At 42.6% G+C, this 14672-nt stretch overlaps 2 long non-coding RNA genes across 2 annotated transcripts in view; both read right to left on the reverse strand.

The window, feature by feature from the left end:
* Positions 1-14672, reverse strand: part of LOC146650575 (uncharacterized) — a 203910-nt gene that overhangs the window by 887 nt on the left and 188351 nt on the right. The window lies entirely within an intron of this gene.
* On the reverse strand, positions 91-3991 carry LOC146650576 (uncharacterized). The gene is made up of 2 exons (XR_014907892.1): positions 3367-3991; positions 91-485 (listed from the first exon to the last, which is right to left on the reverse strand). It is a non-coding gene; the product is annotated as an uncharacterized LOC146650576 (long non-coding RNA).

Genomic DNA, 14672 nt, shown 5'->3' on the forward strand with positions numbered 1-14672 from the left:
GTGTGTGTGCGTGTGGATCACTCTTCATTGCACAAGCGTGTGCATGTGTATGTGTGTGCATCACTTCTCAGTGAATCAACATTCCCGTGTGTGTGTGTGTGGGTGTGTGTGTGTGTATGTGTTTCTCTTCATTCTGAGTCAGTGCATGTAGATGTGTGTGTTTGTGTGGGTGTTTGTGTTCATCACTTTCCTGTTCTGGTGTTCTGGGTAAACCACGGCCTGAAGCATGTCCTGGGGTCCTGCCCCCCTCCTTTTTCAGTTTGTTTGCGACCATTGCTGCTGCTGCTGCTCAAAATTCAGTCCATCCTGGTTCTGACCCCAATTGGGGCAGTCCTTTCTCCAGTGTCGATGTTCACCGCAGGTGACACCTGCATCTTCTTCTGTGTTTTTGTCCATTCTGAGGTGCCTTCTGACCTCAGTTACTCCTCCTGTCTCGGTCACGCCCTTTTTCGCCACCCGATCATCCGTGTTGGTCCATCACTGTCCTGCACAGTGTGAATGCAAAGTTATCAAGGTCAGCATTCTTTCGCTCGGCCTTACTTTTCATTCGGGCTTGGCGGGCGTCTCGTCACAGCTCTGTCAGCTGACGCAGTCTGGGAATTTTTCCCCCGTGTAGTGAAACGGGCCTTAGGTTTAGTGCTCTCCGTCTCGGCTGCCTGAGATCACATTCCTGCAGGTCTGTTGACATTCTCAGGTCGTTGTTGTGGGTCCAGCTGTTGCAGCATTTGGTCAGTGTCACGTATGGGGGAGAGCAGGAGTCCAGTCAGCCTCGGCTTTCAGGGCCGGCAAAGCAGCCTGTAATTAAATATGTATAGAAAAAACAAAAACAAAACAAAACAAAAACAAACAAAAAACAAAAACAAACGAACAGGAAAATGTTGTTGTGTTGGCTGTGTTATTCAGAGGGGAGGCAATGGGGCCAGGCCCTGTGTCAGCCTTCTCTCCCCCTTTTTTTGTTTTTTGTCTCCCGATATAATCAACTCCTAACCCACCAAGTTGACAGGACAACACCGGTATATGTTAAAATTCTTAAGATCATGTTTAAAAGCCCAAAAAGGAACTTTCTTTCATTCAGTAATCACTTTTATTAATCAGTCAACAGAAAACATGTCACAATTTGAATCTTTTAACCACTAAATTTGTTGTGTCTTGCCTGGTTGGTTAGACCAGTGTTCCTTTTTTTTTTTAGTTAAATTGTTGTCCTGCAACCCAGAGGGTTTCTTTGTCAGTAATGTATAGACTTCATCATTTAAGTATGTTAATTTTTCTTTAACCTTGCTGGAAAATCTTCACGTGTTCATGAGTGTAAGCTGTTTCTTCATTGCGTGTATGTGCATTTGTATAAAAGCAGGTTAGTTTTATCTTTTCTCAAACTAGGCGTTACCTTAAAAGGAGCCTCTCTCTCAGATTTCTCTGCTTGTGTGTGTTTTTGTTTCACCTTTTTGTTGTGATGCTCCGGACGCCTTCCCAACCTCCACAAGTCCGTTGGCCCCAATTTTATGTGTTAAAACTTCTCTTAATTTCTCCTCTAATTCTCTCCTCGCTGCTGTCTTTTTCACAGCTGCTGATTCGTGCTGGGTGTGGTTCCCATTACCTATAATTTTGCTTCGGCCGCTGTGCTTGTGGGGGCAGTTGGTCCAGGTCCACAGCTTCCTGTATTAACACACTAAGAGATTTATTTTAATTTCATTTTCATCACTTTTAAACCGATAAGCAGGCAACACGCCTACCTTGACAGCGTAAACTGTACGCCAGTCTCCCAACACATTCCTCTCTCTACTCCTCCATAATTCTCCACTGCACACCTCTTACTATCTCTCCTTTTTATTTTTATTACACCACAGAGTAATACACCCAATTATGCCCGTCTATCTCTATGTGGCTCCAAATTCCCTCTTTATTTTAATTTCACACTCGTCAGGGGACAGGCACACAACAATTTCAACCGCTGAAACGAGGAATTCAACCTTTTTATATTTCTTTACTAATCTAGACTCAACGTTTGTTCGCAAAATGTGTCTTGTTCTAGTCCGGAAATAAATGTGAACCCGTGATTACACGGCCGTTCCAGTGTTATTTCCGTGGCTATGCGGGGGCCCTCACCTCCCCAAGTCACCACCTCGGCACCCGGACAACGCCGGTCCTGGCCACGCGTCCACGGACAGGAGGGTCGCTACTCCATAGGCAAAGTTCCACAGGTACACTAGGCATCAACCTTTGATCCTAAAATGTGTATTTGCTCTAATGTCCTCCTAATCAAACACATTAACCGTCACTGTCACTGTGTTCACGCTTCACACTCCACACAAAAACACACTCAGAGCACGCCTCACTCACACTCTCACTCAGTGCGCGCTTCACCCACAAGACAGCACCCAGAGCGCGCCTCGCAGCTTCACACACACTCTCTCACCCAGAGCGCGCTTTGACACTCACACACAACACTTTTCCTCAGCGGGAATTTTACACAGAAACCTCTGAGCTCAACTATTAGATCTTCTTAAAGCACACTGCACCATAGACCAAAATACCCTTTTCTCTGCGATTATGACCGCCACCACGGGGCAAAGTCGCATCATAAAAGTGATGCTTGCATCCCCGAAGTTATACCTGACATCATAAACCAGGTGTTGCTCTGTACTTAAATTTTTACTTTGTATTATGGCCGCAGCCCTTTATACTCGACTGACGCCACAAACCACCGTCAAAACCTCTCTCAAATGTACTAAAATTAGCACCAACCACTACTGCACTTCACGGCCGCACCACCGGAACACGCCGTATCATAAACCAAACCTACGGACGTGTTTCGCTCTCGCGTTGCCAGCGTCCAACTGCACCGTGAAGCCAGTATCTGCTTGTCCTTAAATCAACTTCTATTTCATAGCCGGCAAAAGCCAGGACGTCACTGACACCATAAACAAAATAAACAAACCTCGACTTCAATGTACTGAACTTATGGCCGCGTCTTCAGAATAAATTCTAACGTATTATTGCTACAGAAGCCAGTATTAGACAAAATTAAATGTGGAAGGTAAAGTGGCTGCACTCTAGTCCAACGTAGTATGTTATTAGTATCTCGGTAGAGGCAGATTACTGCAATCTAGACCAACGTAGTATGTTATTAGTATCTCGGTAGAAGCAGATTACTGCAATCTAGACCAACGCAGTATGTTATTAGTATCTCGGTAGAAGCAGTTTATTTAACACCCTGGAATTCAGCCTCAACTTATGTTGTTAGTATCTTGCGCCAAAAACCAGACACCGACAAATTTACTGTGAAAATACATGTGACTCAGCGAACAGATTAATTTGGAAAGCCCAATATGCACATTTGGTATTTATAATACAACAGGCTGTGCTTACCTTTCTGTTTTAGGCCGGCCTTCTGTTCACTTTGCCCCACGATCTCACCAAAGGCCAAATCTACACCTCCTCAGCACACCAAGGATCCGGGTCACACGGCACCAAGTTGTTGAAAACACGCAGTTCTTTGAATCTTTGGGCTGAAGGAGGGACAATACTCGGTGTATAAATGCTCAATCAACAATCATTTATTTCCATACAATTCAACAGTCAGAGCATTACAACGTCCGGACGGGAGAGATGCTACCAGAGGGTCAGGCACATGTCTCAAAATGGTGACGGGTTGCTCAGCTTTTTATAGTCTCTAGTGGCCCCCAGCTAGTCGTAAAAGCCAAAACATCACATTTTTTCTCTGTTACAGCGCCTAAGTTATGACCTCGGCAGTTGTTTCTCTGCTTTCTGTAAGGTGGGGGTGTGGAATGTGGTCTATCTATCTCCCCTGTCTTTAGACACAGAGTCTCCTGCTTACAACCTTCTCTTCATGATTCAACAATTAAGCATGTCAAGAAAACAGTGTAACACATTCCCAGCAGATCAAGGATACAGAGTGATGCACATTTATCTAATGAACTAATATGTGAATATGTTCTGTTAACTCAAAAGTATAATGAGAACTAAACTACATACAGATCACACACTCTATTTTAAAGGGTATAATATGATCTACAGCAGTATTCTAATTCAACTACTTTGATTACATATATAAGGTAACATATAATAACAGAATAATATCACAGTAATTAAGTCTATTTTCAGATTAATGTTTTTAAACTTTTGTATTTCTTCATTTTTACATTATTGCTAAATATTATTTAGGATATGCTAGTGGAACATAGTGAAACATAGATTCTCCACTAAAGGAATAAGTGGTAACACTTTGTAACTGTTGCCCAAGGACCTGCATCTTCACCACTTGTCACATTTTATTGGTCAGTGTGAGTTATTAACCAAACAGATGTACAGTGGGGCAAAAAAGTATTTAGTCAGCCACCGATTGTGCAAGTTCCCCCACTTAAAATGATGACAGAGGTCAGTAATTTGCACCAGAGGTACACTTCAACTGTGAGAGACAGAATGTGAAAAAAAAAATCCATGAATCCACATGGTAGGATTTGTAAAGAATTTATTCGTAAATCAGGGTGGAAAATAAGTATTTGGCCACCTCAAACAAGGAAAATCTCTGGCTCTCACAGACCTGTAACGTCTTCTGTAAGAAGCTTTTCTGTCCCCCACTCGTTACCTGTATGAATGGCACCTGTTTGAACTCATCATCTGTATAAAAGACACCTGTCCACAGCCTCAAACAGTCAGACTCCAAACTCCGCCATGGCCAAGACCAAAGAGCTTTCGAAGGACACCAGGAAAAGTATTGTAGACCTGCACCAGACTGGGAAGAGTGAATCTACAATAGGCAAGCAGCTTGGTGTGAAAAAAATCAACTGTGGGAGCAATCATCAGAAAATGGAAGACATACAAGACCACTGATAATCTCCCTCGATCTGGGGCTCCACGCAAGATCTCATCCCGTGGGGTCAAAATGATCATGAGAACGGTGAGCAAAGATCCCAGAACCACACGGGGGGACCTGGTGAATGACCTGCAGAGAGCTGGGACCAAAGTAACAAAGGTCACCATCAGTAACACACTACAACGGCAGGGAATCAAATCCTGCAGTGCCAGACGTGTTCCGCTGCTGAAGCCAGTACATGTCCAGGCCCGTCTGAAGTTTGCCAGAGAGCACATGGATGATACAGCAGAGGATTGGGAGAATGTCATGTGGTCAGATGAAACCAAAGTAGAACTTTTTGGTATAAACTCAACTCGTCGTGTTTGGAGGAAGAAGAACACTGAGTTGCATCCCAAGAACACCATACCTAATGTGAAGCATGGGGGTGGAAACATCATGCTATGGGGCTGTTTTTCTGCCAAGGGGACAGGACGACTGGTCCGTGTTAAGGACAGAATGAATGGGGCCATGTATCGTGAGATTTTGAGCCAAAACCTCCTTCCATCAGTGAGAACTTTGAAGATGAAACGAGGCTGGGTCTTCCAACATGACAATGATCCAAAACACACCGCCCGGGCAACAAAGGAGTGGCTCCGTAAGAAGCATTTGAAAGTCCTGGAGTGGCCTAGCCAGTCTCCAGACCTCAACCCCATAGAAAATCTGTGGCGGGAGTTGAAAGTCCGTGTTGCTCGGCGACAGCCCCAAAACATCACTGCTCTCGAGAAGATCTGCATGGAGGAATGGGCCAAAATACCAGCTACTGTGTGTGCAAACCTGGTAAAGACCTATAGTAAACGTTTGACCTCTGTTATTGCCAACAAAGGTTATGTTACAAAGTATTGAGTTGTGTTTTTGTTATTGACCAAATACTTATTTTCCACCCTGATTTACGAATAAATTCTTTACAAATCCTACCATGTGGATTCATGGATTTTTTTTTTTCACATTCTGTCTCTCACAGTTGAAGTGTACCTCTGGTGCAAATTACTGACCTCTGTCATCATTTTAGGTGGGGGAACTTGCACAATCGGTGGCTGACTAAATACTTTTTTGCCCCACTGTATGTATGTATGTATGTATGTATGTATGTATGTATGTATGTATGTATGTATGTCATAAACCCACAATATTATTAACAATAGCACATCAAAAACATATCAAATGTTTTGAAATGAAAGTTCAATATTTTACCATTTCATGAAAAATATTAACACCCTTACAACAGATAGGTTCTAAAATCTACCTTCACATTCTGCAATTAAATTATATAAATAATTTGTAAAACAAATGAAACTTCTAAACTCAATCTTAAGTTCTTCTTTTGTCAGATCTAACTAAATATATAATTGGGAAAAGTAGATGAAAATTAAAACTTTTTTTTTTTTTTTTTTAGTGATATGACATCTTTGCCATTACTTTTGTCATTGCAGGGTGGGTTCAGAATCTTCCCCATAATATCAAATATGGTATCAAGTATTTTCCTGGTTAATATGTATCGAGTTCGAAATTCTAGTATCATAACAACCCAATTAGTCATCATAGCTGTTGATATTTTAATGTGTAGAGATTGTAATGGAAATGTATTTTTCCTTAGTGTTTCCTCACCTTTTCTGACAATAACACATATATAACATGTTTATTTGAAGCATAGTGGGACAGACACTCAGACTGGACTCTCTCTCTTGCTGCAACGTGAATAAAACTCACTTCAAAGACATTCATCAAGTGTTTGCATTTTATTTTAAAAAGTTCCACGACAAGATATAGGTGAATATTCATATCTGTGCATTCCCAGGTGCTGCCAGCTAAATCTAAGTTTTATCACTCCCACTTTTCCATTCAAGCTATCTCCACCACCAGCATCTTGGCTCCGAGGGGTCCTGCTGTAATCCCTCTCATAGCTTTGGTTCCGTTCCACCAAGATGGGCCATTGAATTGTACTCAGGCAATCTATTCCGTCATTCCCATGTTTACTCCATTTTGAATTATGAAAAATATCTGAATATAATAACCTTTTTGTGTTGACTGTCAAGTTTACTTTATTTATATAGCACAATAATCAACAGAAGTTGACCAAAAGAAGAAAAATGGTAAAAATGGTAAATGGCCTGTATTTGTATAGCACTTTACTAGTCCCCCCCAGGGACCCCAAAGCGCTTTACACACCCAGTCATCCACCCATTTACACACACATTCACACACTGGTGGAGGCAGCTACAGTTGTAGCCACAGCTGCCCTGGGCACCTGGACACTTACATTTACATTCCAAGTCTTAAAGACACCCAGTTCCTAAATATATGGCAAGCTGACTTGTCTGTTTTATGTCTGTTTTATTGTGTTAACTATTTCTTGTGGAAGGTGATTTAGTTGTCATTAAAATGTGCTCAGAATTTTCAAATTGATGATGATTTATTTGATAAATCAAGACACACGGCTCTCTGCCATATAAGCTGTCTTTATAAGTTAAAAGTATCAAAATCTGTACTCAGCAACAGTAATGCTGAACCTGTGTTTACTTTGCAGTGTTGCAGACCACTAGGAGCCAAGCTTCTCATTTGACTGTCATGAAACGTCTGTGTGCTGGCAGGAGAGGACCCAAACACAAACTCATGGAAAACGGGACTTAACTCAAAATACAGCTTTATTACTGAACGGGGAAAAAAGATACAAGACAATGCTAAACTAAACTGGGAAATTCTAATGCTAATCTAATCTAATTACTTAGGGAAACACGGGGAGAGACACGGAGCCATGAGGGAGGACCGAACTGAGAGAGACGCTGACCTAAATACACAGAGGGATGACAGGGACATGAGGACACACACAACTGATAGGAATAACCATAACGAGACAGGGGAAGCTAGACTAAACGGAATGAACATGAAAACATGTGCTAAACAACAGCAGCACGTTTAAGCTTGATCAGCTGTTGTTAGAATTCATTTAATATTACTTTCTAGTATCAGCTGATGTTTACTGGAGCCACAGCCGTAAAAGCTGCTTGTCATGATGTCGGTTTGGATATCTGGTGAGAGGGAAACACGAAGGTGAAATCAAGAGATGTCCTTCAGTGGTCATATGATGTAAACTGTTTAGAACTCATACGTATATACCAACAAGACAGTGTACATCACTGTCACAACAGCGTTTGTTTTCATCCAAAGGCTTTATGGTTTTTCCTATAAAACCTGGTGGGCCTGTCTCTAGTCAAAATGCCCAGACTGACTTTTTGTCCCACTCCAGCTGACCAGGTGGTCAAGGCGCAGACTCAAGGCACATCATTTTCAACCCCCCAACCCCCCTACGGTCTTTCGCTTCTCGGGTTAAACATGATATATAAGTCACTCTGATAACTTCTAAATGTCAATGTTTGGTTTATTTCAGTGTTTGATTTGTTCCTGAGTAAATCGGTTTTGGCTCAGATTAAAGTTCAACTTCATAACTAGACCGTTTTATTTAATACTGAAGTCTTGCTTGGAGAGCTGTCAGTATATTTTGAATTTCACCAGTTATATTATGAAAATGTTTCCTACTGAATTTAACTATTTTTTAATGTTAGATTTAATTCAAAGTCAGCTGTTTAAATAAGAACTGTGAAATTCAAAAAAAGAATTGTCCGATTTCCTCCATAAGAGAGTAGAACCGCTGCAGTGCAGACCTCCTACTGAGCCATCTTACGTCATTATAATACACAACATCTCCGTATTCTGGATGTTGAGTAGAAGCTGTTGAAACTGGCGGTTGTACAGGGCTTTGGAGCGAATATAATTAATAGCCTTTATCACCAGTTTCATAACATGGTCATATTTTAAATGTTTAGCACAGAGTACTTGTTGGTGAATAATACAGTGGAGTTTTATAGCTTTACATCCTTCTTTGCTGACTTTGTTACAGACTAGGGTTGTTAATTCCTTAGTGAGTACTTCAGGCAGCAGAAACTCAAGAAAGAAGAGGAGCAAGGAGAAGAACCATCATGGAAGGATAGGCCCCTGCATGGGCTGGAGATAGAGGAAGTGGCTAACATTCACCACTTTTGCTGTCTCTCAGCATGAAATGTTGCAGTAGTATTTGTAGTGGATCGATAACACACACTCACATTGTGGCTTGTTTATCAGAATCAGAATACTTTATTAATCCCGAAGGAAATTAGGGTTACAGCAAGCAGCACGCTAATGGCGCAAGCACAAGCATCGAAGGCGTTTGGACAGGGAGGGGGGATCAATGTGTGCATATCAGTGTATGTGTGTGTGTGTGTGTGTGTGTCCAGAGTTCAGCTGAAACAGTGTCCTTCGCCCCGCCAGGATAAGTAAACAGTCTTCCAGCCAACCCAGGTGGCCTTGCATGGAATGGGGGGAACAGTCTAAACACAGTCGTTATCAGGGTGTTTTGTTCAGCTCCAGCCTTGAGGCCGCAGCTGGCGCCGAAGGGGTCTCCGCATGAAGTGATGATGGTTTTTACTTTAGTGCGATCAACTCATATGAATTTCAAAGCTGTTCTAACAGTCCAACACTGGTCTCTCAATCTGCCGTTGGAGAGCCGTGAGCTTTCTATGATGTTATCCAAACTTACGTTCCGTGATGTTGTCATTCTTTTTGCTCAAAGAGCAGGTTCTGAGAACTCATGACCGCAGTGCACTTCGCCAAGATGTGATCGAATTTGCGCTCAAAGGTGTTATTCGAGCTAGCCCCTCCAGATGTAATCCAGTTTTTCACTCAGATGTCTTGTTCTGAGTATTCACGGCAGCCGTGCGTTCTCCAAGATCTTCTCCGTGCTGCACTCAATGAGCCCATTTTGAGAAACTCATGCCTCGTCCCATCATTTCAATCCCAGTGGGCAGCCTTTTGGGGGTTTGAACAGCTGGTTCCACTTCCTTAATTCTTCGATAAGCCAGGGCCAAGCCAGCTCCGATCAGCAAGAACCCTGTTATTATGGTTCCGAATAGGTAGATATCTTCAGCAGTCAGGCTCACCTGAGCCCAGATTCTCGTTGAGAAGGGGTGTCAATTGCATTCAGAGACCAGTTGATCAAATCCATAATTCCTCTTTTAGGTTTTAGAGAACAGACTGTGAGAGAGTGTTCCAGGGAAAAGTAAGAAAAAACACAAGACAAGACAAGGACATAAGAAGCTAAGCAGGGAAGATAGGGGCAGGAGAGCTCAGAAGATAAGAGCTGAGAGCCAAATAAAAAAACATGCACTAGTCTACAGCTGACCACATGACCAATTGCTAGATGACTTCCTTCAGCTACACCAGGCAACCCTGGGCACGTGTGCCACAGCTGACACGCGAAGGGTTAAGTGATGGCGCAGCATGCAGTGAAATAATCTGAGAAGGTGTATTTAAAAATAAATATCTACGGCTGGGCCACCAATGCACATCACAAATTAGTTCACACAGAGCTAATGACAATACAGCTAATGACAGTCTTAATGACAGTATCTAAGCTAACAGCCCCACCTCCTTGTTTTACTTGTAACTGGCTAAAAATTACACAGACGAGAGGGATGTAGCCAGTTCTGTGAATTATATCGAAGCGAGCTAAAAAAGATGATCCCTGGTCTTTTATGCCAATTTGGAGAGAAGACTAGGGTTTTGCGCAACAGAAAGATCGTGCTGTATGTGCCCTTTGCCTCGAGAGTGTTGTTTGCCGGACTTCCAGTGTTAAACGACATTTTGAGACGAAACATCAAAAAACCTTCAAGGATGAGGCAGAGAAAGTTGAATCAATTACACGTCTGTGTCAAGATATGAGAAGCAAGCAAGTACTCTAAAAGTTTTTACAGCTGCAAAACATCATGGAACTGAAGCAAGTTATCGTATTGCACACTGTATTGCTAAACATGGAAAACCGTTTACAGACGGAGAATTTGTTAAGGAGACTTTTCTCTCAAGCTCAGAAGTGTTATTTAATGGGCTTCCAAACAAAGATGCAATTAAAGCAAGGATACAAGACATACCTGCATCAGCCAGAACTGTGGAACGACGTATCCAGGAAATGGGTGACAATGTCAGAGCCCAACAAACAGCTGGTTTGAGAGAAGCCCAGGTGTTTGGTGTAGCTTTGGACGAAAGCGTTGATATCAATGACATTCCACGTTTGGCTGTTATGGTAAGATACTGTGATGTGGCAGTACAAGAGGAACTCTTCTGTTTAACCCCGATGCCTGAAACAACGCGAGGTGAGGATATTGCCAAAGTTTTTAAGGAGTGTTTTGATGAGCAAGGCATTGACATTACAAAGATTTTTGCTGTGACAACTGATGGTGCGCCAGCTGTGGTTGAGAAACACAGGGGCGCTGTTACCTTAATTGAGGAACAAGTTGGCGATCCCATCATGAAACTACACTGTATAATACACCAAGAAAACCTGTGTTCCAAGATTTCAAATTCAGATCTTCATGACGTCATGCCCACAGTGGCAAAAGTCGTGAACTTTATACTTAAGCGATCTCCTTTGACTCACCGCCAATTCCAGTCTCTGCTCGAGGAGCTGGATAGCTCATGCAAAGACATCCCGCTCCACTGTGCTGTCAGATGGCTTAGCTGTAGAAAGGATCTGGAATGATTTGTGGATTATTTTGATGTGGTAAAAAAATTCCTGGCAAAAAAGGGGCAAAGCCATTCCGAACTCCAAGATGAGAAGTGGGTTGAAAATTTTTTCTTTCTCGCTGATATAACGGGACACCTCAACGAGTTTAATGTCAAACTGCAGGGATCCGGACAAACTGTTTTAGATATGCGTGACACGTGGGAAGCTTTCGTTCAAAAACTGGCAGTTTTTTCCAGCAATGTTGAAACTTCCACGTTCTGCTACTTCAAACGCCTCAGGGAGCTGTCCGCTCAGCGCAGCATCAGCACCTCGGAAATACACGGGTACGTCCAAAGACTCAAGAAAGAATTCTGAACGGGTTTTCTGGACTTTCAGGTGTATGGACCGATGTTTTCTTTTCTTATCAAGCCAGAAAGCTTTAATGAGCAGCTGGATTTGTCTCTTTTTAAATGGCTAGACACAGATGACATGGAAATGCAGCTGATTGAACTGAAAAGCTCGACTGTGTGGGTGACAAAGTTCGCAGAACTACGAACACAGCTAGAATCCACAGCTGCGCGTGAACCTGGAGCTTGCATCTTCACTTGCTGGACATCACTACCAGACAAGTTTAACTGTCTTAAGAACATTGCACAGGCCCTATTGACAGTATTTGGCTTTACCTATCTGTGTGAGCCAATTTTCTCTCACATGAAGAGTGTCCTTAGCGCCTCCCGTTGCCGTCTGACTGCCGGACACTCAGAGACCTGTGTGCTCCTTAAAGTTACAAAATGTGACCCCCAGATAACACAACTGGCAAATACAAAGCAGGGACAGGGATCACATTAACATGCATATCCCTGTATAAACAAATGTCATATTAGCCCAGTATTTTTTCTTTCTAAAAGTTCAGATAGAGCACTGGACTCACCAACACGCCTCAGTCACACACAGAGAATCCAGATCATGGGAACTGAAAAAGTCCAGAAGAATAAAAGTTTTGTTTAAAGGGATCTGGCATTTACCAGGCCAATCGCTGCAGGAGCTGGAGCTGCAGCACGGGGTTCAGTAAGTTGAGAAACCAGACGCAGCGATCTCAGGTTTCAATAATGTTCACAGCGGAGGTTTAGCCTGGGAGGGCATGGGCAGTGAGGCTGAGGACCATGATCAAAGCTGACCACAGGCACCAAGCAGGCATCAAGAGGATCCAGGAAATGCCAAGACACAAACAATCTTGGGAATAATCCATGCCCTGGTTGGAAAACAGCAGAACAAATCCTTAGAGAAACCTTTACCTTCACCAGCTGACTGCTTTGTTTACCCCTGTGACGATGACGTTTTCGCCAGGAAGGTAGCGTGGGAACGTGGTACAGGTACCCTGCATTATTTATTAATCTAATTGCCCTGTCTTGTCTGCTTTATAATTATTGTTTGTGTATTACTTTTGCATGTGTTTCACCAGACCGCTACACAATAGCTCATATAAGGTAATAGTAAAGCACAGTATAATATGTGCAGTGTTTTCTGATTCAAGATTTGCTTTATTTTTCCCATGCCAGTTTCCCCCTAACATAAGTAATGTGTGGTTTCCAAGAGACCTGGAAAACTCTTTCTCTTATACCACAAATCCAAATGTCTTTAATTCTTTGAACCTCTCATGATCTTACAGTTTATTTACTTGACCACATCCCCACTAAACTATTTAAACCTATATCTCATTAATTTAATTAAGTTAATTGTACAAGTCACCATCAAATTCAAGATTTACCAAGTAGATTTTTTGTCCCCACTACTGTTCAGCATAAGCCTGAACCCCTCGATAAGCTCATCAACAAGACTAGCTCCATATACTGACAATGGAATGAAGCCATTGTCAACCATCCTCTACTACCTACATGAATGATATCAAGTTATATGCCAGGAGTGAATAAGACATCAGTTCAGTTATCCACACCATTAGGATCTACAGACATGATAGCACAATATCATTCGGACTGGAGAAGTGTAGTTGGATGGTAACTAAGAGTGGGACAGTAGTCAGAACTGAGGGGACTGCACTATAAGAAGGCAACACTGCAGACATCGAGGATAGCTACAAGTACCTGGGAGTCCCACAGGAAAATTGGTTGGCAGTAGCTCAGGAGGTAGAGCAAGTCCTCTACTGATCAGAAGGTTGGTATTTTAATTTGGGTCCCCCAGTCTGCATGCCAAAAATCCCTGAGCAAGATATTAACCCTAAGTTGCTCTATGTTGCATCCAGAGGAAAGTGCTCGTGTGAATGGGTGAATGTGGCATGTTGTATTAAAGCACTTTGAGTGCTCCAGAAAAGTAGAAATGTGCTATATAAGAATCAGCTCATTCACCATTTACCAAATGGAAACCATAAAGAGGCAATTAGGAAAGCTGCAACAACCAAATATTTGCAGAGAGTATGGCAAGTTGTAAGGAGCTGAATGAGAAGAACAATACCTGGGCAATCAACACCTGCAGAAACCTGAGAGAGAAGAGGAGCAAGGAGACGAACAATCATGGAAGGACAGATCCCTGCACAGTATGTACCACCGGCAGATAGAAGACATGGCTGACATCCAGAAATCCTATCAGTGGCTGGACGAGGCTGGACTGAAAGACAAAACATAGAGGTATGAATCATGGCAGCACTGGAACAAGCTCTAAGCAAAAGATCCATAAACACTTAGGTCGTGTCCAAATTCATGGGCTGCATCCTCCTGAGGCCGCATTTGTAGACCAATTATGTCACAGCGACGTGCCGAAGGCTGTCCAAATTCGTAGACTCCTCCGAATGCAGCCGACAAATGCGTCCTCCTTTTTCCCGAATTTGAAGGATGGGTCGGGTGTGTCCTTCGTGACCTACCATATCACAGCCAAACTCCAGTTTCCAACAATGGCGGCCGTTACTAAGTTTTAAAATTACTCTTACTAATCTTTCTGGGTCACAAAATAAACTTTTAACATATTTTCAGGCAAGAAAGTAGCTGTGTAAACATCAAATATCTGCTCGGTTTATCAAGATATCGCATATTTGCAAAAGTGCTTCGACGTTTTCGGAGACGTCTGCTACCCACCAGCTCGATAGCTAGCCGGTAGCTCGAGGGTTACTGATGCGGCCGAGAACGGCACAACTCCCGGCACATCATTTTCAGATCACCGCAGACTTTCACTACTCAGGTTAAACGTAATATATAAGTCACTTAGACAACCTAAAAATTTTATTGCTGGGCTTTTTTCAGTGTTTTATTTGTTCGTGAG

This window comes from Rhamphochromis longiceps, linkage group LG16 (assembly GCF_057381845.1).
Source record: "Rhamphochromis longiceps isolate RC_006_pf linkage group LG16, R_longiceps_female_GT1.1, whole genome shotgun sequence".
Taxonomy (NCBI): domain Eukaryota; kingdom Metazoa; phylum Chordata; class Actinopteri; order Cichliformes; family Cichlidae; genus Rhamphochromis; species Rhamphochromis longiceps.